Source organism: Pelodiscus sinensis, chromosome 8, assembly GCF_049634645.1.
Source record: "Pelodiscus sinensis isolate JC-2024 chromosome 8, ASM4963464v1, whole genome shotgun sequence".
NCBI classification, from domain to species: Eukaryota; Metazoa; Chordata; order Testudines; family Trionychidae; genus Pelodiscus; species Pelodiscus sinensis.
In genome coordinates this window covers 7,068,300-7,089,795 of record NC_134718.1, presented here as the reverse complement: position 1 = coordinate 7,089,795, position 21,496 = coordinate 7,068,300, and the positions used below count along the sequence as shown (strand labels likewise).

The 21,496-nt window shown below is 46.9% G+C and overlaps 2 long non-coding RNA genes across 10 annotated transcripts in view; one reads left to right on the top strand and one right to left on the bottom strand.

Moving 5' to 3' along the window:
• LOC102454386 (uncharacterized) overlaps positions 1–21,496 on the top strand; it is a 43,175-nt gene that overhangs the window by 17,035 nt on the left and 4,644 nt on the right. For 6 of the 9 annotated variants that reach the window (XR_003089995.2, XR_003089993.2, XR_003089992.2 and 3 more), the window contains one exon: positions 21,369–21,451. This is a non-coding gene — a long non-coding RNA (uncharacterized LOC102454386). Of the gene's footprint in view, positions 1–20,612; positions 21,452–21,496 lie in introns of those variants that run through there. The other 3 variants (XR_001368517.3, XR_012905533.1, XR_001368516.3) reach the window with 3 other exon arrangements.
• LOC112546320 (uncharacterized) lies at positions 1,649–15,983 on the bottom strand. Its single transcript, XR_003089999.2, has 4 exons — positions 15,625–15,983; positions 10,001–10,089; positions 3,539–3,597; positions 1,649–1,924 (listed from the first exon to the last, which is right to left on the bottom strand). It is a non-coding gene; the product is annotated as an uncharacterized LOC112546320 (long non-coding RNA).

Genomic DNA, 21,496 nt, shown 5'->3' with positions numbered 1-21,496 from the left:
TGAATAGGAGTTTTTTAATTGCTTTGGGACATTTCAGGATGAAAAGAGCTCTGTAGAGGCCTGCAGAGGAATGTAACAGGACATCACTCATCATCAGGGCGCCTCCTGTAGGCCATCCTGGGAATTAGCTTTGGCTCAGTGGTGCGCCTTCATCTAGTGGGGTCTCCCTGCTGTCACGTCTGTCTGTAGGGCCCAAGTTGCTCTCAGGACTGAGGTGCCCTCTTCTGGACACAGCCCTCCGGCAGTGCCCACCCTGTTCCCTCCCTACTTCCGGAGTCCTCTACCCAGACCCTGGCTTCACTGGCAGACAGCAGTCCAAATTCAGTGGCCAGTGGGGCCAAGGGGAGGGGGTGGAGTCCCAGGCCTGCCTACTGCTCGCGTCCGGGCCTGGGAATCATCTAGCCAGCAGCCACATGCTGCACCACCTACAACCCCCGCTGTCTGCTCCCCTGGGCCCACTTTTCACCTTTGTATCAGGGCCTCAGGCTGGCAGCAGTCGGCCGGCAGCTCATGTTTCCCTCCCCTGCCCATCACTGCTCTGTCCATGGGGCTCTCTCTCCAGCCCCCTTTTAGGGCAGCCAGTTCTCCCTCCTCCAACTCCAGGGAGTGACCGAAGCTGTTCTGTTCCACAGCCCTATTTATGTGGCCCATCCTAGCTCTCCTTAGCTGTCTCTACAATCCCTTTCCTATTTGGCTGCCTCCTGCACAGCCTCCTTGGGATTGCTTCTTCTGCCAGTGTAGGGCAGACACCCCACCGCAAGAAATAAGCCATTACCCGCAGTTGCAATAGCAGACAAACGTGAACATTCTTTTTAGTTCTTGCTTTTATTCCTCGAGGGGGGGCTGCTCGCTTCCCCATTGCATCAAGGGCAAAATCATCACTAGACAGCACCAAGCATTCGGCTTGTCAGCAGGAAGGTGAGGAATCGCACTCCGTGCCGGAGAAACTTCAGTGTTTCTTTCCCAAGAGAATCCTTGACTTGAAGTTTGACTGGGGAAAAAAATAGACAAAATAATCAAAGGTGGCATTCAAAGAACTGGAAAGAATCGTGAAGGCCGGCTCTTCAGACTCCCATTCCCTCGCAGTGGGCGTTAGAGCCAGAGATATCAGGCCCAATTACATCCATGCAGTTCCCCTGACATCACAGGAGTTAAGCTGATTTACACCAAACGAGGATCTGTCCCATAATGGTAGCGGAGTGTGAACCACTCACAGAGAGGGAAAGGGCATATTAAAACCAAGTAATGCCGGACTGGTGTGTGCACTGGAGCTCCTTGACAAATGAGGCATGCTTGAGGAATCCACCCTTGCAGATAAAAGTTTTGCTAAAAATTAACCATTTCTCTGAGTGCATTAGTCTGAAGTAAGAGAAAAGGGACAGCGTGCCAAGCAGGCAAACACCTGGGTGGACTGTGTAAAGCCTTGAATTGTACACTGGTTGGGGATTTGCAGCACAGCTAACAGTGTTAAGCGAGCAGGGACATCCCACAGCAATCTGAACAAATCTTTGTATCAGCGCCAAGTGGTTTATGGGGACATTAAAATGAGGAATGAACTCTGGGCAGGAAATTAGGGTGAGTCCCTGCCCAGGGGCTGTGTTTCTGGACTCCAGCTATGTGGTGCCCTGCGGTAGCTTGAATTACAACTGCCAATCCACTCCATCTGTGCAGCTCTGAGTGTTGGTTTGCAGGGTGGCTGTTCTCACTCAAACTGGACACGCTGGCTTAGCACCCTCATGTCTGTCCACCCGACACTGCGGGAGTGGCGTAACGTGAGAGTGCGAACTGCTGTAGTGAAGACAGGCCCGGAGTCTGAAATGGAGTCGGGTTAGACTCCTCTGATGGTGAGTGAGCCTGTGATTTTCAGTCGGTCCCCTGTTGGATGGTGATATGACAGGCCCAGCTGGCAGGAACCCCCCCTGCCCTGTATGGAACAGAGGGAACCATCTTAGGAGAGGAGATGCATGAGCAAGAAATAACGTAGGTCAGAACGCTTGGGTTCTGCCGCCCCATTCGGCCAGCGTACTGAGGTCTGACTTAAGGCAAGTCTCAGTTCCTCCATGCCTCGGGGTGTGTTAAATGGGAATTTTTTTAAAAAAGAAAAAGCTTTCCCAGCTCCCAGGCATGCCCTGACTTTCAAACAGTGAGTGAATTACCTGCCTGCGACAGAAGATGCTCCAGAAGGGCAATGCAAAAGGTGCTGCTAATGAGAGGGGCAGCGTGGCATAGTGGCTAGAGCACTGGGCTGGTCCTCAGATATGAGATCTATTCCCAGTGACCTTGCCTAAGTCATGTGGCTTCCATCTGCCTCAGCTTCCCCATCTGTACAATGGAAGTCATTATGCTGACCTCCTTATAAAGTGCGTTGTCTACTGATCATAAGAGCTAGGCGTTATTTTTATGAATAGAGAGGGCTGTGAATGTTCATTCTAGGCCCTGCGTTTTGATCCCATGTCTAGTCCTCTTTGACAGCCCACGCCGGAGCCAGCTATCATTCATGAGCATTACAAGCTGCATTCAATAGACGCAGGAACCAATAGTCGGCTGGAGAAACTTACAGAGCTCAGTGGCGTTAAACCAGAAGGGACTGTGACCCACAGGATTCCTTCCGGGCTGATTTCTGAAAGCACGTGGCGCTGAGCCGTGGCCCTTTGGAAATGGTGTTACCAGTGCACTGCGTTTCCAGGGAGGAGTGACTTACAGCTTTGGGAACCAGAGAGTCCCTGTGTGCTCCATTGTTTCCACCAGCTGGCAGCCCCCCAGGGTTCCTGCTATATGGAGCAATCCCTAGGGGGGAACAGCTGCAGGGGGCCTATTCTGTGTCCTGTTCCAGCCCTGCTACCCTATTCCCTAAGCCACACCAGAACCCACCCCATCTTCAGCAGGTCCCTTATCCCACCTTCCTAATGCAGACCAAAGTCTATTCCTGGTGTGGACAGAGGGGACAGGAACCGAACCCAACACCCTATATACCCCAGGCCAGTGCCCTCGTCCCTGGGCCACAGCAAATCTGTGGATGCTTAGCCACTTTGGTTTAGTGCTGACCCCTAGGCTGCTCCTGGGCTACCACAACCTCACCTCCCTACCCTGGCAGACTTTTTCTGCCAGTGCCTCCCACTCCAACTGCACCCAAGTAGGTCAGTGGCAGATCATCTAGGCACCTGCTCCTTGGCTAGCAGGAGCACCCCAAGGGCCTGATCCAATTGCTCGTACAGTCACCTGGAGTCTATACACTCTTTGTAATGGGAGAAGGACTGGGCTCTTACTGCAGGCACTGGAAGTCTGGCAATACCATGCAAGCATCTGTTCATGAGTCGGTGATTTTTCCCTGGCTACAGGCAACATTCAGGAGGTGAACATATCAGATTCTCAGATGACTCAGTGCTTTCCCCTCTCTGTGCTATTTAAAACTGCACAGCAATGGAGCTTCCAGATTCGCTATCTCGGTCAAGCAGCTTTATCTTTAGATAGGACAATGGCCAGGGCTTCCTTCCTCTCTAGCTGCATTCAGCGCCTTCCTGCTGCAGGTCTCGCTCACCTCTCCAGCACAGGTCACAGTACCCTCCGGGCTACATGGGGTGATGCTGACTTCAGCACCTGGGGAAAATATTGGAGCTCATGATTAAACCATCACTTTGTAAGCACCTCAAGGATAACAGGGTGATAAGGAACAGCCAGCATGGAATTAGCAAGAGCAAATCATGGCAAACCAACTTCATTTCCTTCTTTGACAAAGTTACTGACATAGTGAAACGGCTGGGAAAAAGGTGCATGACACACGCATCTGTAGGAACTCCTGCCTCTTCGGCAAGCTACACGCGGGAACTTTTTTCCCAGACTGGAAATTAGTGTTACTCCTTGTGAAAGGAAGAGCGCAGAAATCAACTTGAACGGCACTTAAAGTCGATGGAAGGGGCTTGGAGGTGTGGCCTCATTGTTTAGAAAATTGACCTAATGCGGCTAAGTTTGGCCTAAAGTGTGGACCAGGCCTGACTCTTTCCCGTTTCTCACTCTTCAGGGTTAAGCAATGGCCTAATGATAAGGATGAGGCATTGGGCCTGACTCTTCCACTGTGTGGTTTCAAGCCAGCATAACCGTATTTTGCTGCAGTGCAGTTACTCCGGATTTACACCAGCATAAGAGGTGAATCAGGCGTTTGGTATGTTTGGGTAGTTTTACATTTGCTGTCCTGCCTGGTGCCATAACCTTCAGATGGCGCATTTTCCAGACTCGAGGATATAGGTGGTAGATTACAGCCAAACTCACCTGTTTGGGTCACCTTGACTATTAAGGGAAATCAAATCTTCTGAAAACAGGGATCTTGCCAGTTGTACTGTAAACCTGAAGCAAAGTGTTTTATCCCTAGGCCATGTAGCTTACAGTCAGCTTAACAGCAGGGTTATTTTGAAAGAACTGATGTTATTCTGAAATAACATTGTCTGCGTCTACACTACAAGCCATTATTTCAACATAATGTCAAAATAATGTTGAGCTGGAGGACTTCTTACTCCGACTCCTGTAACCCTCATTTTACGAGGCGTAAGGGAAGTCAAAGGAAGACTGCTCTAACTCAGACTTCCTGCTGTGCTTGGTAGCTTATTTCGGCTTTCGCTTTGCAGTGTAGACGTACCCCCAGAAAATCAGAGCTGTACCTGACTCCCTAATAACCCCAACCCCTGCTTATAAATTCAGCTCAGAGGAGAATCTGTCCCCAAGTCTATCATGGAAGATCGCTGTTGAATTACTAAAGATGGAATCAAACACCCACAAATGTTGGTAGTCTGAAATCCAGATCTGAGTTTCTATGTCATTGCCCGGGCAGTGTTCACTGAGCGAGGGGGCGCCCACCCAGGAAAGATTCAGGTGCCGCCCAGATGATTAGCAGAGCGCCCACAGCCGGCAGCCTGTGTTTCTACGGGTGGTGCACATCTGCACATAACAATTTATTCTGCACCATGGATGGAGAAAATTAGAGGGAACATTGCCTGGGACCATCTTAAGCCATTGTTAATGCAGCTGATAACTGAGAAAGCATGAGGGGTGATCTCCTCCTTCCTTTCCATGTGAACTTCTGCCGGGTTGATGGGAAGCTAAAACACCTGTGAACTTTCCTGTAAATGCACAGATGAATGTGTGCCCATTGCTGATTCATGCACGATGCCTACTGCATTCCAGTTCCATTACTGGGAGTGGGTTGGGTGAGAGACTCTGGAGAGAGACAATCCCTGTCTGTGCTTCACTGAACATTGTTACGGACACTGACTTCCGTCCACTGAGTTATTTATATCCCCATTATTAAGCTTGGCCTGTTCTTCCTGGCTGGGATTACAGTGCTCCTGAATGGTTGGGAGCTGCGGAGACAAAAGGTGTTAGCTGCTTTTGGCTCCCACCCTAGAAGGAAATGAGGTTTCTGACACCCTATCGGCATTCGAACTTGACAATCTTCCTCATCATCTGCGGGTCATACTCTCAGCGCTCGTGAGTCAGGGACACTCCTTAGCTTGCTTACCACGGGGGAAGGGGCACCTTCTCAGGGATCGCTGACTGTTCCCCATTGCACCTCTGCTCTGGCTGGCAGACCGAGAACAAGGCTGGGTACGCAAAGGATGTATTCACTTAGCAGTTATTCATGTCAAGAAGTTTCTCTGTATCAGGGCAGGCCTACCCATAGAAGTTGGACCAGTTTCGTCAAAGAGGTGATGGTAAACTGAGTTAAATGGGGGCATCCTTGTATGTGGACATTGATTTAAATCAGATTTATATCAATGTAGCTTATACCTGTAGATGACGGCAGTGGTGAAAGTCAGCGAGTGCGCCTGAGTGCGCAGCTCCGGCAAGAGCCGGCAGAGCTGTGGCAAAAGCCGGAGGGGAGCTATTGAAAGAGTTAGCAGAGACCTGGATCACAATAGGACAGGACTTGTAAGAAATGGGAAGTTCCTTTCACCGCTGGATGACGCTGTAACTTTCTGTGTAAACCGGGCCTCAGCGCATGGGCCGGACACCAAAAGAATCAAGCCTGGTCTGCTCCATGCTGGAATATGTTTGTCAGGGACTTCCTGTAGGACAGCTGGAAGACTGTTGCACCGTATCTCCAGGTGTGCTGCCATAACAGCTCTAAAAACACAGGTCTGCAAGTCGTGGCTTTCTGCCCCTCCTCCTCCTTTCCCAGCTCAATTAAGCAACAATGTGTTTTCTGTGCTGCCTGCTTCCCGGCTCTCTCGTGTGTCAGTGGGTTTCTCTTCTTCTTGCATGCTGGGGCATGAAGAGGGAATGCTGAGACAACAACACTAGAAGCAATCACAGCAGGTCACTCTTTTGGATCCCAAACCCCAGATGCACAGTTGTACTGGCTGGACAGGTGACCTGGCTTGGCTAATCTGGCAGTATTGTGGAGCCTGCAGGATGAGGGGGAGCATGGGTCCCCAGACAGTGACCAGCAACTCACCCAAACCAGTCCACAAGGAGGTTAGAGAAGGGCTGGCTCTCAATGCTCATCCTTGGCAGAGACGCCCTTGGTGGGAATGCACTGCTTAGACCCGAAAGAGTCAACCGGGGAGCTGTCTGAGCAGCTAGATGGATCTCTGGCTAGCTCTATTACGGACTGTGTCTACTTTCCTCACTCCTAATTCCTGCCTTCCTCAGCATGGCCTCACTTGTTCCCCATTCCTGCCTCACTACAGGTCCCTGCTCCCACGTTCTACACTGACATGATGCCAACTCAAGCTTCAGCCCCTGGCTTGACTCCTGACTTTGTCTCCAGCTCTGACCTCTGGGCCATCGGGTTTGGAATTCTGTTTCTTTAATGGGCCTGTATCTGAAAATTCAAAGGACAGCACAACATCTCTCTTCCTCTTTAACCCTACTAAAATCTAAGCATCGGTGCAATGGTATAGCCAGCATGGCGCTGTAGAGAAGAGCAAGGTCTAGGATTCAAGAGAGCTTGGTTTTTTCCCCGATCTGCCACTGACTTACTAAGTGACCTTGAGTAAATTAATTGGGTCCCAGTTCTAAAGAGGTCCATCTTTTTTGGGGTGTGTGTCCGTCATTGGGATGCCAATTTAAGCCACCTGGAGCATAGTCTTCAGAGGTGATGAGTACACTCAACTCCCACTAGCCCTTATTTCTTAACCCCTGTAGGGGTATGTCTACACTGCCACCCTAGTTCGAACTAGGGTGGCTAATGTAGTCATTCGAAGTTGCAAATGAAGCTCAGGATTTAAATATCCCAGGCTTCATTTGCATCTTGCCGGGCACCGCCATTTTTAAATCCCCGTTAGTGCAGACTCCGTGCCCGCGGCTACACGTGGCACGGAGTAGGTAGTTCGAATTAGGCTCTCTAATTCAAACTACCGTTACACCTCCAATAAACTGAGATGATCCTTTTCCAATGAATCTCTTTGAACTTCCTAATAAATGAGCTTTTAAGCATCTATGTCTGGTTAGCTTCAACTTTATACTTGTCTTAGTTGGTGTCAGTGGGTTTCTCTAGTGAAAGTAAAATACTTACTAGGAACATAAATAACAGATGTTCATAATCATATGATGAAAGATGAATGGAAATATCCAAAGTCTTGAAGGACAGTTTTTCAAGAAGGTGCATATTTTGATGGCACATCTCTGAGCTATTAACAAAACAGACTGTTTCAATTTAAATGGGTAACCTGAGAAAACACTGAAAAATATGAATTTCTAACTAACAATTTGAATTTCAACTAAACAAAATATGAATTTCAACTAAACAAAATGAGCTAGTCTGAGGGAAACGAATGATCATTCGAATCTCAATGATTAGTCTTCACACAACAGCTGAAATGACTGCACAATGCTGCAAGAATGCTTGGACTGGAAATAACAGCCAGGTTTCCTACATCAGGGTGCAACCAGCTTTTTCGGATCGTTTTGATTCTGAGCATTTTCACATCTCTTGGTCTTAATCCTGGTGAAAAGTTCTGGACCACATACTGGAAACTATAAATGTCCATTCACAACTCATGTGCTACGTATACGGGGACGTGGCATCAAAGTGCCACACACGTGACCTGAAGTGACCGCTCTCTGAAGTTGAACTGAGAACACTGGATCACTGCACTAAAGCTGCTGAATAAGCCTTTGTCTTCCTGCTTATCGGAGCTGAAAGCACAGCAGCAGCCTAAAGATGAAAAAATCCATGCCATTAGCAGTCCTTAAGTTATATAGTCCCCTGGTTACACAGAACAAGCCTTGGTCTCAAAAGTGGAGGAGAGAAAGAGAGGAAAGAGCACAAAAAAAAGGCATTCAATTAGCTGGCTCAGCTTTTCCTGAGGGAGCAGGTTGTTCTGTGGTTCCCTTTGTAGCTGTGTTTTCATCACCTTCTACCTCCACTGGCTAATGGTGTTTTCAGACATTTGAAAAAAATCGGGAAAATGCTGATGACCAGACTGTGAGCAGCTGTGAATCATTGTAGCATAGAAGTCAATGGATCAAAATCAATTTACATGACCGGTTGGACCTCCCTGGCCTGGCACCTTTGGGACTTGACCGGTCCTGAACCGGGGAGCTTGCCAAGCCAGGGGAGGTTGATGCCAGCGCCTCTGCTCCTGTCCTCCAGGTTCTGCTCCTGGCTGCTGGACCCTGCTCATCCCCCTGCTCCCGGCTCCCAGCCCGAGCCGCTGGGCTCCGACTTCCAGCCTCCTGCCATGGCCACTGGGAACTGCTCCTGGCCTGAGCTGCTGGGTTATTCTGCCAGCTGCCAGGCACCTTGACCCCCTCCCTCGCCACCAGGCTCAGGCCCTCAGGACTGGCTGCTGGGGTCCAACCCTCCCGGCCCTCCCCAGCCGCCAGCCCAGCTCTCTGTGGTCATGGTGCACTGTTTTTTCCCCATGAGTGTTCCAACCCTAGAGCACCCATGGGATCCCTGATGATGCCGGACCACGGATGTTGCCAGACAAGACAGTCCTGGACTGCAGAGGTTCACCCTGTAGCTAAGATTCTGGCCTTCGTAGATAGTAAGGGACCAACTGTGAGAAAGTAGTCTTGTTGCCTGTCATATTGGATAGGAGACAGATCTGCAGATTCCAGATTTGAGTAGGCCTGGCTTGCTGCATTTAGACTTATCTGTACATTATTTATTTGTATTTTATTTAATGTGGTGGTAACACATAGGGGACCAGTCCTGGAGCAGCTCCATGTTGCACTAGATGCTGTAGAAACAAACAGAAAATTCCTGCCCCAAAGGACTTACAATCTAAGTGAAATTAGATTTCTACCTTTCTACATGTAAATGAGAACCTGTTACTTGGTAGCAGATCCGATAGAAATCTCACAGCATTTATACAATTTAGAGCAAATAAATGACAATACTGAGCCAACGGATGGGGTCATTTGGTTTGGGGGTTTCCCCATATTTGATGGAACTGCCCTAAAGTTTAAAAAAATGATGGAGGAATAGACCATAATAATGAGTTAACAGGTCGATTTACCTCCCATGTATGTTTTTCTGGGTTGGATGATGTCAAAGGATGATCTGTAGCTAAAATGAAACAGCATTGCTACATTGACCTCAACAGAGCGAGGTCAATTTGCACAAACTGAGGGTCTGCCTCCAAATCTGTAAGGGTCACTGTTTATTGCCCCATCAGCTTCTACTCCAATCCGCTTCCATACTAGTGACCTACAAGTTTAGAGCTGTGGCTTTACTCTTGCTGTCCTGCCTGTATTTGTTGCTTGTTTTCAGTACGTTACTTCATTGGCCTGAATCTTATCCAGTTTTGGTTCTGGGTGTTCCAGCATCTGTGGAATTAATTGGCTTGGGGGGCTGTAATGCAGAGCCCAGCTGCAGAAAGGCTGTCTCACACTCATGCCTGTCATTTGCACTTGCTCATCGTTAACTGGCAAGGAACTTGTTCCTTACTTAGGACTGAGACCCTGTACTAATTCCAGGGAAAAACTTACGCACGCAGCCCCTGAGGGGCTGACAGGAGTATACATGTTGCACCATTTCCCATCACACAAGTGTACCCACCTGCGATCGGAACGCCCATACTGGTCTGCCTCCCACTCATTGTCTGGGCGACTGAGCAAGCCCATTCTTCAGGGAATCAGCATACAGATCTCCTCGTGAAAAGGAAGAAGTAAATTAGAAATATTCATGAGAACATGTTCATATACTCCTAACTTGAACCAGGGTCTCTAACCCTTAGGAAATTCTTAAAAAACAACAAATGGTCTGGTAGCACTTTATAGACTAACAAAACATGTAGATGGGATCATGAGCTTTTGTGGGCACAGCCCACTTCTTCAGATGACCAGAGTTTGGAGTTTAGGATGTGCAGACCCAAAATAAATAGGGGAGAAGGGGGGGGAAGCAGTGGGCGGGAAACAGGGAGCAGAGGGTATGAAAATATCCATGGGAAAAACCTTAGCTTGAACCAGTCCTCATGAGAAATCCACTTCCTGGACACTAGAGTACAATTAAATAATGGACTAATTTCCATCACCCTATACCAGAAATCCACCGACTGCTCCACTTACCTTCATACCTCCAGCTTCCATCCCAGGCATATTTCTCAATGTATTGTATACAGCCAAGCCCTAAGATACAACTGGATTTACTCTGATCCCACAGACAGAGACAAACACCTACAGGATCTATATAGAACATTCCTAAAACTGAAAATACCCACCTGGAAAAGTGAAAAAACAGATGGATAGAGCCAAAAAAGTACCCAGACATGAGCTCCTCCAAGACAGACCCAAAGGAGAAAATAACAGAACTCCTCTTGTTATTACCTATAGTCCACAACTCAGACCCCTCCAATGTATTATACACAATCTGCAACCCATCTTGGAAAATGATCCCTCACTCCCAGAGGCCTTGGGGGAAAAGCCCATTCTTGCTTACAGACAGCCCCCCAACCTGAAACAAATTATTTCCAGTCACCATGCTACACAACCGCATCGTAAGCATCCAGGAACCCGGAACCCAGCCCTGCAATCAGCCGCGGTGCCAACTCTTCCCTCAAAACTATACAAGCCAATTCATCATTGGAGCCAACAACATAAGCTACCAAATCAAAGGCTCATTTAACTACACATCCAGTAATTTGATCTATGCCATCAAATGCCAGCAATGCCCCACTGCTATATATATTGGACAAACTGGACAGTCCCTATGGGAAAGAATCAATGGACACAAATCAGATATATGTAAAGGGAACATACAGAAACCTGCTGGAGAACGACTTCAATCTACCTAATCACTCTTTAAAAGATCTCCAGGTGTCTGTCTTGTCACAAACCAATTCTACAAGCCAAATACACAGAGAGGCGTTAAAATTACAATTCATCCACAAAATCAATTCTCACACTGATAACCTCCTCAATCTAGATAATAGATGGCTGGGACATTATCAACCTAACATTAAATGAAGGTGCCAACAGCTCTTTGTCTGTGTAGATTCTTGCATTAGTACCCTTTCTGTCTAATTGCTATCCTATGATCCTTATCTGCTTCTTTTTAGCTATCCAATCTTCAAGTGTTTATAGATTACCAGTTCTGCCCACTTGTTTTTCCCTTTGATATTTTCATACCCTCTGCTCCTTGTTTCCTGCCCTCCCCCTTCCTTTTTTCCCCTTCTCCCCTCTCCTTTCTCCCCTATTCATTTTGAGTTTGCACATCCTAAACTCAAAACTCCAGTCATCTGAAGAAGTGGGCTGTGGCCATGATCTACATAGACTACATGTTTTGTTAGTCTATGAAGTGCTACCAGACCATTTGTTGTTTTTTAAGTTTCTCCTGTACAGATTAACTTGGCTACCTCCTGATATATATATATAAAGGAGGAAGTTCCTTATCTGATGAAGTGGGTTTTACCCACAAAAGCTTATGCCTAATAAATCTGTTAGTCTCTAAGGTGCCACTGGACTCTTTGATTTTTGGTTTATTCTTGAAATAGAGAGCCATTTGTTTCCAAGTGTTTTCACAGTTTGGCCAAATAACTTTTCCTGCCTCCCCATGCAACAACAGGGATTCAAAAATAAAGGATTACCAGTGTATCTCATTAGCTAGCTGTCCTTAATGTGTGAGCCTGTGGCAAAGACCCTAGACTGCCATTAATCCAGCTTGGAGGTGAGTAATTAATTAAAACTCCTTGACAGTGTAAGGCACTCCTGGGACCTGTTCTTTCCTCACACCTCTTTCTATTTACTGTTTCAGACACACCATAACTGAGACATTGGCAGAGCTCAGTGGCAGTCTTGTGTGACACATTTTGTTCTGCTCCAGCTCAAAAACAGAGCCCCTCTCCCCTCCTGTGTCACGAATATTTGTGATGTAATTTCATTCCCAACTTTTGGAATGTATTGGAAAACAACAGCATGCAACTCATTCAAGGTGCAGTCAATAGTCTTCCCGCTCATGGCCAGACGTTAGGGGAAGTAGAGACTCCAGACAGTGGCTAATCCCTGTGTTCACTAGAGGGCTATGCATTCAGGGTCACATAAGGAAACCTGAGCCTCTCTGGATTTATATTTGTTTGTCTTGTACGGGTCATTTCTGGGGCCACAAGCCAGCAGAACTTGATCTCATTTTAAAATTGAAATAATCTGTGAAGTCAGGATCTCACATAGACATTCACAGAAATAAACATTAATCTTTGCCTGCTCGCTGTCACACATATCCATATTTACTGACCTTTCCCCACCAGCTACAAAGTTCCTCCATGTGTTACATGCACTGCTATTAATTGGTTTATTGGTGATACACCAATAATAATGAGAATAAAAAAGAAACAATAAATAATAGACCAAATTCTCAGCTGGCAAAAATTGATATTGTGCTATTGACCTTTAACAATACTTAGCTTCTAGAAAATAATGATGATGATAATAAATAATACCGAGCTTATATAGTAATTTTCATTAACAGATCTCAAAGTACTTTACAAGGGAGATAAGTATCACTGTTGTCATCTTACAGATGGGGAAACGGAGGCACAGAGATAGGAAGTGACATGCCCAAGGTCTCTCAGTTTAGAGCAGGGAGCAGAACACAAGTACAGGCAGTCCCCGGGTTACGTACAAGATAGGGACTGTAGGTTTGTTCTTAAGTTGAATTTGTATGTAAGTCGGAACTGGTACATATTGTAGGGGAAACTCTAGCCAAACATTTCTCCAGAGCTCAGTTTTATTCTCCCACACCTCACTTCCCTCAGTCCTTTATTCTCAAGCTGAGTGTCTGCTGAGAAAAGCCGCTCTGCGTCTCCCTGGTCTGCTGGGGGAGGGGCGCTAGCTTCGCGTCTCCCTGGTCTGTTGGGGGGAAGCAGCTAGTGCGGGGTTGCCTCACCCCATTTGTAAGTAGGGATCCGATGTAAGTCGGATCCATGTAACCCAGGGACTGCCTGTATTTTGGTTTCCAGTCCAATAACTGAAGGTAGCCTAAAGAATGTAAATTACCTGATGAGGGCTGGATTGTGATACCCTCACTTGCCTAGAGTTGTCCCCTACTTCTTGAATGGTCCTTCATTTCAAGGGAATCATTCAAGAAGTAAGGTTCTACTTGAGCTGAGTAGAGTGCTCACTATCTGGTCTGGATTTGACCTGGATAATCTTGCAAGTAACTAATGTGGTGATAGACTCAACTGAAATGAAGAGTCATCAAAGACAAGATTGTCCTATGATGCTTAAGAATATTGACTGTTGGAAACCATGCACAGAAGATGCTTTCTTTTGTTATTCAGAGCTCTGTGGAGCCCTCTGGATTAAGAATATGTGTTTGAATAAACTAGTGTAACTGCATGAGGGTCTCAGTCCCGGTCTGCATTAGAGAGAGAGTTTGGGTCTGAATTCAAAGTATTCATTTGTAAGCTCTTCTCAGAAAATTTTGGTCCAACATGGCAGAAATTTCACAGCATCAACTGCTGTCACAAGTCTCCTTCTACCCATTTGGAAGTTTGTACTGGGTTGAGAGTGATTTCCTGTCCTTACAGTGAGGACTACTACTCCAGCAACACTGTTAAAGTATCACAAGTTGGTAGGAAACGTGACCAGAAAATAACAGAATTCCATTTGTCATTTCCTACAGTCTACAACTCCAACCCTTCCAACGCCTTATCCACAATCTACAACCCATCTTGGAAAAAGATCCCTGACTCTCAGAGGCCTTGGGGGAAAGGCCTATTCTCACTTACAGACAAGCCCCCAACCTGAAACAGATTCTTTCCAGTAACCATGATACACAGCTATATCATAAACATCCAGGAACCCAGCCCTGCAATCAGCCACGGTGCCAACTCTGCCCACATATCTATACAAGCAAATTCATTACTGGAGCCAACAACATAAGCCACCAAATCAGAGGCTCATTTAACTGCACATCCAGTAATTTAATCTATGCCATCAAATGGCAGTAGTGCCCCACTGCAATATATATGGGACAAACTGAACAGTCTTTACAGGAAAGAATTAATGGACACAAATCAGATATCCGTAAAGGGAACATACAAAAACCTGTCGGGGAGCACTTTAATCTTCCTGGGCATACATTAGCATATCTTCAACTAGCTGTTTTGTTACAGACCAATTCCATAAGCCAAATACACAGGGAAGGACTGGAACTACAATTCATTCACAAGTTCAGTTCTCATACCTATGGTTTGAATAAAGATACTGGATGGCTTGGTCATTATCAGCCTACTAAACAATGAAAGCAACAATGGTTCTTTGTGTATGTAGAATGTCATGATACCATCTACATGTTTTGTTAGTCTTTAAGTACTGGCAGACTATTTGTTGTTTGCTAATTAATGTTTTTTATCTGCCTCTTTTGACTATCCAGACTGAAGGGTGTGTCTACACTTGCACCCTCTTTCGAGAGAGGGATGCAAATGAAGACATTCAAAATTGCAAATGAAGCCGGGATTTAAATATCCCACGCTTTATTTGCATAATCACATTATGGCGCTATTTTGAAATACAAAACGCGGTTTAAATGCGGTTATTTCAGGAGAACACCCTTCTTCCGAAATAACTGTTAAACCTCATTTTATGAGGAATAAGGGTTATTTCAGAAGAAGTGTGTTCTCCCGAAATAACCGCATCTACACCGCATTTTGTATTTCGAAATAGCACCATAATGGGATTATGCAAACGAAGCGCAGGATATTTAAATCCTGGCTTCATTTGCAATTTTGAATGTCTTCATTTGCATGTCTTTAAAGTGCTACCAGACTATTTGTTGTTTTTTAAGTTTATCCTTTACAGACTAATTTGGCTACCCCCTGAAGCTTCTATGTATGGAGGACATTTTCCTGAGATCCTTGTGGTCTTGGGAGAGTTCAGGTAATGAAAATAGCCCTTGTGAGTTTTTGGCCATCACCATAACCAGGAAGTAGCCCTGTTCTGGTACGGAATTCTACCTGAAACCACTATGATAAGTAGAGGGGCTCTACCAAATTCATGGTCTGGCTCTGTAGTTCTAAAATGTTGGCAAGTAGAGAACAATTCCGTTTGGAGTTTTCATACAGTATGACAGACTCTGTAACATTTACAATGGGTAGAGCACAGGGAATAGAAGCAGGACCTAAATCATTTCCCACATGGATGCTGTCATCAATTTGCCATTGAAAGAAGTTCCTCTACAGCACATACCTTAGGAAACAATCCTGTGATCGTTTGTAAAAGAGCCCGAGGGATTAATTAATACATCTCATCCTCTTAATCATGGGAGCCAACAACCTCCAGGGTTCCCCGGGGCAAGGTTTGTGTGTGTATCTGGCTCCATGTTCCTGGAAGGGGCAGGGCTTTGGCAGAAGAGGCGGGACTGGGTTAGGGTTAGCGCTACTCGGATTGCTTTGAATCCTCAGGTCCCGGGGCAAGTGCCCCCTGCTGTCCAGTCCAATCTGCTCTTAATTCAGGTGATTCCTGCAGATTGGAGTGATGCGCATGTGACATCTGGAGGATCTGAGCTGTAACTGCAGCAGTGGCACTGTCATCCAGTTCCTGAAAAGTTTTGAAAACTTCCCTACCACACAAACAATGCAAACTAAAAGTTCATTCGCTGGTAAGGACTCTTCCATGGATGTCATGCCCATAGCTGCTCTCTTCGGGTATGTCTACACTTGCATCCTCTTTTGAGAGAGGGATGCACATGAAGACATTTGAAATTGCAAATGAAGCTGGGATTTAAATAGTCCACGCTTCATTTGCATTTTCACGTTATGGCACTATTTCAAAATAACAGATGCTATTAAGACGCGGTTATTTCAAGAGAAAACCCTTCTCTCGAAATAACTGGTAAACCTCATTGTATGAGGAATAAGGCTTATTTCGAGAGAAGGGGTTTCTCTTGAAATAACCACATTTTAATAGCATCTGTTATTTCGAAATAGCATCATAACGTGAATATGCAAATGAAGCATGGGATATTTAAATCCCAGCTTCATTTGCAATTTCGAATGTCTTCATTTGCATCCCTCTCTTGAAAGAGGGTGCAAGTGTAGACATACCCTTTTAGACTATCTGTCAGTAGGGAAAAAAGATCTACTTCTTCTTGAGCAGTGTACTCTGTGCTGCTTTCCAGTTCTTTTTGTAGCACCACTCACCTAGATAAATAGACTTCAACAACTAGTGATTTCTGATTCCACAGGCCTCACTTTGGACTCACCCGTATTTATCTGCTTTTCCTGTGGATTTTACACCTTTGATACAAATCTCTTTAAATGCTTGTGCTATTCAGTTCAATGAGGCTCTTTGTGAGGCCGAATAACACAGGAGTCTGTTAACAAAGGGGAAATGGTATCTCTTTGGAACCGAGCCATACACCTTGCACAAAGGGTCTTGGAACTTAAGAGAAGGACAGAACTTAAAACTCAGGCAGGCTGAAGAGGGAAATCAGGTGAGCAACCATGCTAATAAATCTTTGCAGAGACAGCAGCCAATCTGACATATCCGAGTGAGGTTCTTTCCGCTTTCCCAAAGGCCTGCTGTCTCTGGGGGGAGTTATGATTAGGCAAAAAGCCACAGCTGAAGATCCTGAGTAGGTGTTAACGGAGAGGAAGGGGCTATGGGCTCTCACCTGGCTCTGCAGGACGTGTTGGATTCAGTCCAATTTCAGCTTCCTGCAAGGTATGAAGGGATCAGCCTGAGAAGTGGCTGCCTTAGGGCTCACGTAGCATGGGGAAGAGTGTAGCAGTGTTGGTTTCCTTGGTACCTGTGTGTTTCTGAGTGAGCTATTGTCCTGTTGCTCTGATTTTGGGGGTTCGGGCTAGGGGGAGGGATCAGGAGATTTTAGAGCCTCCTTCTTTGCAGGCTGGTGGCCAGAGAACCCTGTTGTTTATCCTGTCTCCAAGCCAGGAGTTCTTTCACTGACTGCTTGGGGTAAGTGAGGTTAATAGATTGGTAGTTGTCCTCTCTGGAAACCCTGAGAGATGCATCAGGTGGCAGAATCTGCTTCCCCCACCTATAAATATTAAGGCTCAGGACTGCTGAATGTTCAGTTTTAGCCCCTTCTAGGGTTGCCAGGTGTCCAGTTTTGAACCGGACAGTCTGGTATTTGAGCTTTCTGTCTGGGAAACAAATTGAGAAAATACTGGACATATAAATGTCTGGTATTTTCTAATTAAATTGTATTATTATCATGAGTATCAGTACGTAGTTGCGTACTACCTGGCTGGTAGATGTGCTCACATTGCATGAGCACGTCTACCAGCCAGGCAATATGCAACTACGCAGTAGAGGGGGGCCGGGGCCGGGGCTGGGGCTGGGGCCGGGGTCAGGGAGGGATGAAATCCCCGGGGCTGGACTTGCCTGTGCACCCCACCGGGACCATGCATGGGACGGGCAGCACCCTGGGATCTGCATGTGCCCAGGTCAGCCCCACTTCCTGCAGGCTGGTTCCGCTCTCCCCCCCCCCCCCCCCCGCAGTCCCTGCTGGCCGGTTCCCCCCCGGCCAGCCCTGCTCCCCCCAACGTCCTCCTGCCCAGCCCTGCTCCCCCCAACCCTCTCCCAGCCAGCCCTGCTTCCTGCCAGCCGGTTCCTTCCCCCGATCTCCCCCGGCCAGCTCTGCTCCCCCGAGTCCCCTCTTGGCTATTCCTGCTTCCCGCCGGCCAGTTCCTTCCCCTGATCTCCCCCGGCCAGCCCCGCTCCTTCCGACCCCCTCCCAGCCAGCCCGGCTCCCTGCCAGCCAGTTCCCCCGGGCAGCCCCACTCCCCCCAACCTCCTCCCAGCCAGCCCTGCTTCCTGCTGGCTGGTCCGTCCCCCCCCAAAATCTCCCCCGGCCAGCCCCGCTCCCCTCCCAGCCGGTCCCCACCCCCATCTGATATCAAGTGCATCCGGTATTTTTTTTAAATCATCTGGTAACCCTAGCCCCTTCCTGTAGATTACTAGAATCTGATGCAACTTACTCTAGTTTTCTTACATGGATTTTACTATAGAATCATAGAATAATAGGACTGGAAGGGACCTCGAGAGGTCATTGAGTCCAGCCTCCCGCCCTCAAGGCAGGACCAAGCTCCATCTACACCATCCCTGACCTATGACCTTAGAGCAGTCATTTCAAACGTGGCTGGCGGGCCGCATGCGGCCTGATTGCATTTTTTTGAGGCCCGCAACTACATTTTTATAAAAGATCAAAGTGCATCCCACTGGCTGCTCTGAACATGCAGCCAAGTGCCTGTTCACAGCTGGCCGCTCTGCGCTCCGTGCCCTAGGCATGCGCTGCTTACAAGGGTCTCTTGAGAATCAAGGATGCTGTTGCTGCCACCAGGTGGTGGCCTAAGAAAGGGGCTGGCTCAATGCTGGAGGAATAGGCCCACAAGATGAGAAAGGGAAAGATATCAACAACAGTTCAACCACAAGTAGCACAAGTGAGTGTCCTCCACCTGTTCAAGGGTGGTGGTGGTCATGCCAAACGTCCACCAGGGGGTGATGGATGACAGTCTGTCAGAAGACTTCCTCAGTGGCCCAATGAGGTCTTGTGCATCCACAATGGTGTTAAAATCCCTAGCTAGAGCCAGGCATTCACAAGGATCCAAAACACTGAGGAAGGTGGATGCCTGTTGATAGAAGCGCCTCAGGCCTGGTATTAGGGCATAAATATTGATCCAGTTGAGAATAATTCCTCCACACACACCTGGAGGCGTAGCAGGCACTCTGGCATGACCTCTGCAACCTCCAGTTCTCCAAATCATAGATCAGGGTGGCCATTCTTCCCAAGAGCATGGAGGGGTGGCTGAAATACACCCTGTCTCCCTACTGCAGAAGCCCACTGGCTTCAGCAGCCAGATTGGTGAAATCTTCTGCTGGAACATCAGAATACTCCCCTACCTGAATGAAGGTGAGCACCTGCACCTGCAGAGACTTGCCCTACTATAGAGTTTGAGTGATGCACAGAGTGGTCAGGGACATTGGTTCTGAGACAAAAAACAGGACTATGTAGCACTTTAAAGACTAACAAGATGGTTTATTAGATACTCTGCTGATACCATTATTGGACCTAACCAAGTGAGTTATAAGATCAAGAACACATATTCCTGTGCATCCAGAAATATAATTTATGCTATCAATTTGCCGACAGTGTCCGTCTGCTATGTACATTGGACAGACGTCTCAGACACTTCGCCAAAGGATCAATGCCCACAAAACAGATATTAGACAGGATCACAAAGAAAAAACAGTTTCTTGCCATTTCAACCAGAAAGGACATTGTCTCAAGGACTTGATTACCTTCATCCTGCTTCAAAGACCTTTTCAGACCACACTTCAAAGAGAATCCTCTAAACTGTCATTCATGCTTAAATTCGACACTTTACACTTAGGTTTAAACAAAGACATTAATTATCTTACCCATTACAAAGATAGCTTCCCCAACTATCACCTCTAATATCATTAGCTCACAGACATTTACCTCCCCCCCCCCATTCCCCTTCTGTTCTGAAATTTGATTTTGTCCTTTTCATATGTGTTCATTTTTTTTAATTGTATCCTTTGGTATATATGGGTGTGACAATTTTCTTCCACTATTTGATCTGAGGAAGCAAAATGCAGGACAATGTAGCACTTTAAAGACTAACAAGATGGTTTATTAGATGATGAGCTTTCGTGGGCCAGACCCACTTCCTCAGATCAAATAGTGGAAGAAAGTAGTCACAACCATATATACCAAAGGATACAATTTAAAAAAAATGAACAAATATGAAAAGGACATATGTCCTTTTCATATTTGTTCATTTTTTTTAAATTGTATCCTTTGGTATATATGGTTGTGACTACTTTCTTCCACTATTTGATCTGAGGAAGTGGGTCTGGCCCACGAAAGCTCATCATCTAATAAACCATCTTGTTAGTCTTTAAAGTGCTACATTGTCCTGCATTTTGCTTCAACTACCCCAGACTAACACGGCTACATTTCTATCACTGATCTGAGGAAGTGGGTCTGGCCCTCGAAAGCTCATCACCTAATAAACCATCTTGTGAGTCTTTAAAGTGCTACATAGTCCTGATTTTTATTCCAGCTACACTAGACTAACACGGCTACATTTCTCTCTCGATTGGTCCCAGAGTGGTCAGGGACATTGGTTCTGGGGGAAGAATTTGAGTGATGCACAGAGTGGTCATTGGTTCTGGGGGAAGCGTTTGAGTGATGCGCAGAGTGCTCAGGGACATCCGCCATCCGGCCGGGCCCCTCCCTGCCCCGAGTCTGGGCTTCAGCGGCGCGTGCCGCCCAGCCAGGGCAGCCCGGGGCGCTCGCGGCGCCTTGCAGCAGCGCGCTCGGCGCGGGGAGCTGGGCGCCGCTTGGCTGCCTAACGCCGCAGGCCCGGGCTGGATTCGCTTTTTTCCGGGGGTTTAATCGACTGTAGGTTGGGCTGCGGGAGCCTGACGGGGCATCGCTCCGTTCTGAGCCGCTCCACGTGGCCCCCAAGGGCAGCACAGAAAAATGTTTCTGTTTATTTAAAATAAAAAATGTGGACCATTTCTGGAAAAGAATGCGAGCGAGCATTACTAGTGCATGGGGGAAGCACCGGCAATGCAAGATAGGATTGCATGGGCAGCCACAGCTAGCCTCTCTGTGCCCACTGCGCGCGCATTCTAGTAGAAGCTTTAATTACATCGTAATTGTAATAAAATTGATACTATTGTAGGGGAGAAGCACTGCTCCTTCCCTGATCCTCATGTTAGCAGCATTTAGACAGTATTGCTATTTGGAGCAACGTTTTAGACAGTAATGATGTTTTGGGCAGGATGTTCCCCAACATCATAGGTCAATTGAGTGTGTGAATCCTTGGCTGTAATAAGCAAGAAGGGGTCAGAATTATTAATATTCCCAATTCGAAAAATTATCGATACACTTCTTATATAGTCATCTTGTCCTTATTTCTCCGTTATTTCTCTTCTAGACTGACCTGTGGGAATGTTAGAGAAAAATGTTACGTTTTTCAACACGCTGCAAGCTGTTCAGAAGAAAAGTGGAGAATTTGATGTAAGATTTGTATTTCTGCTTCTTCGCCGTGGTCTGTTAGCTTAG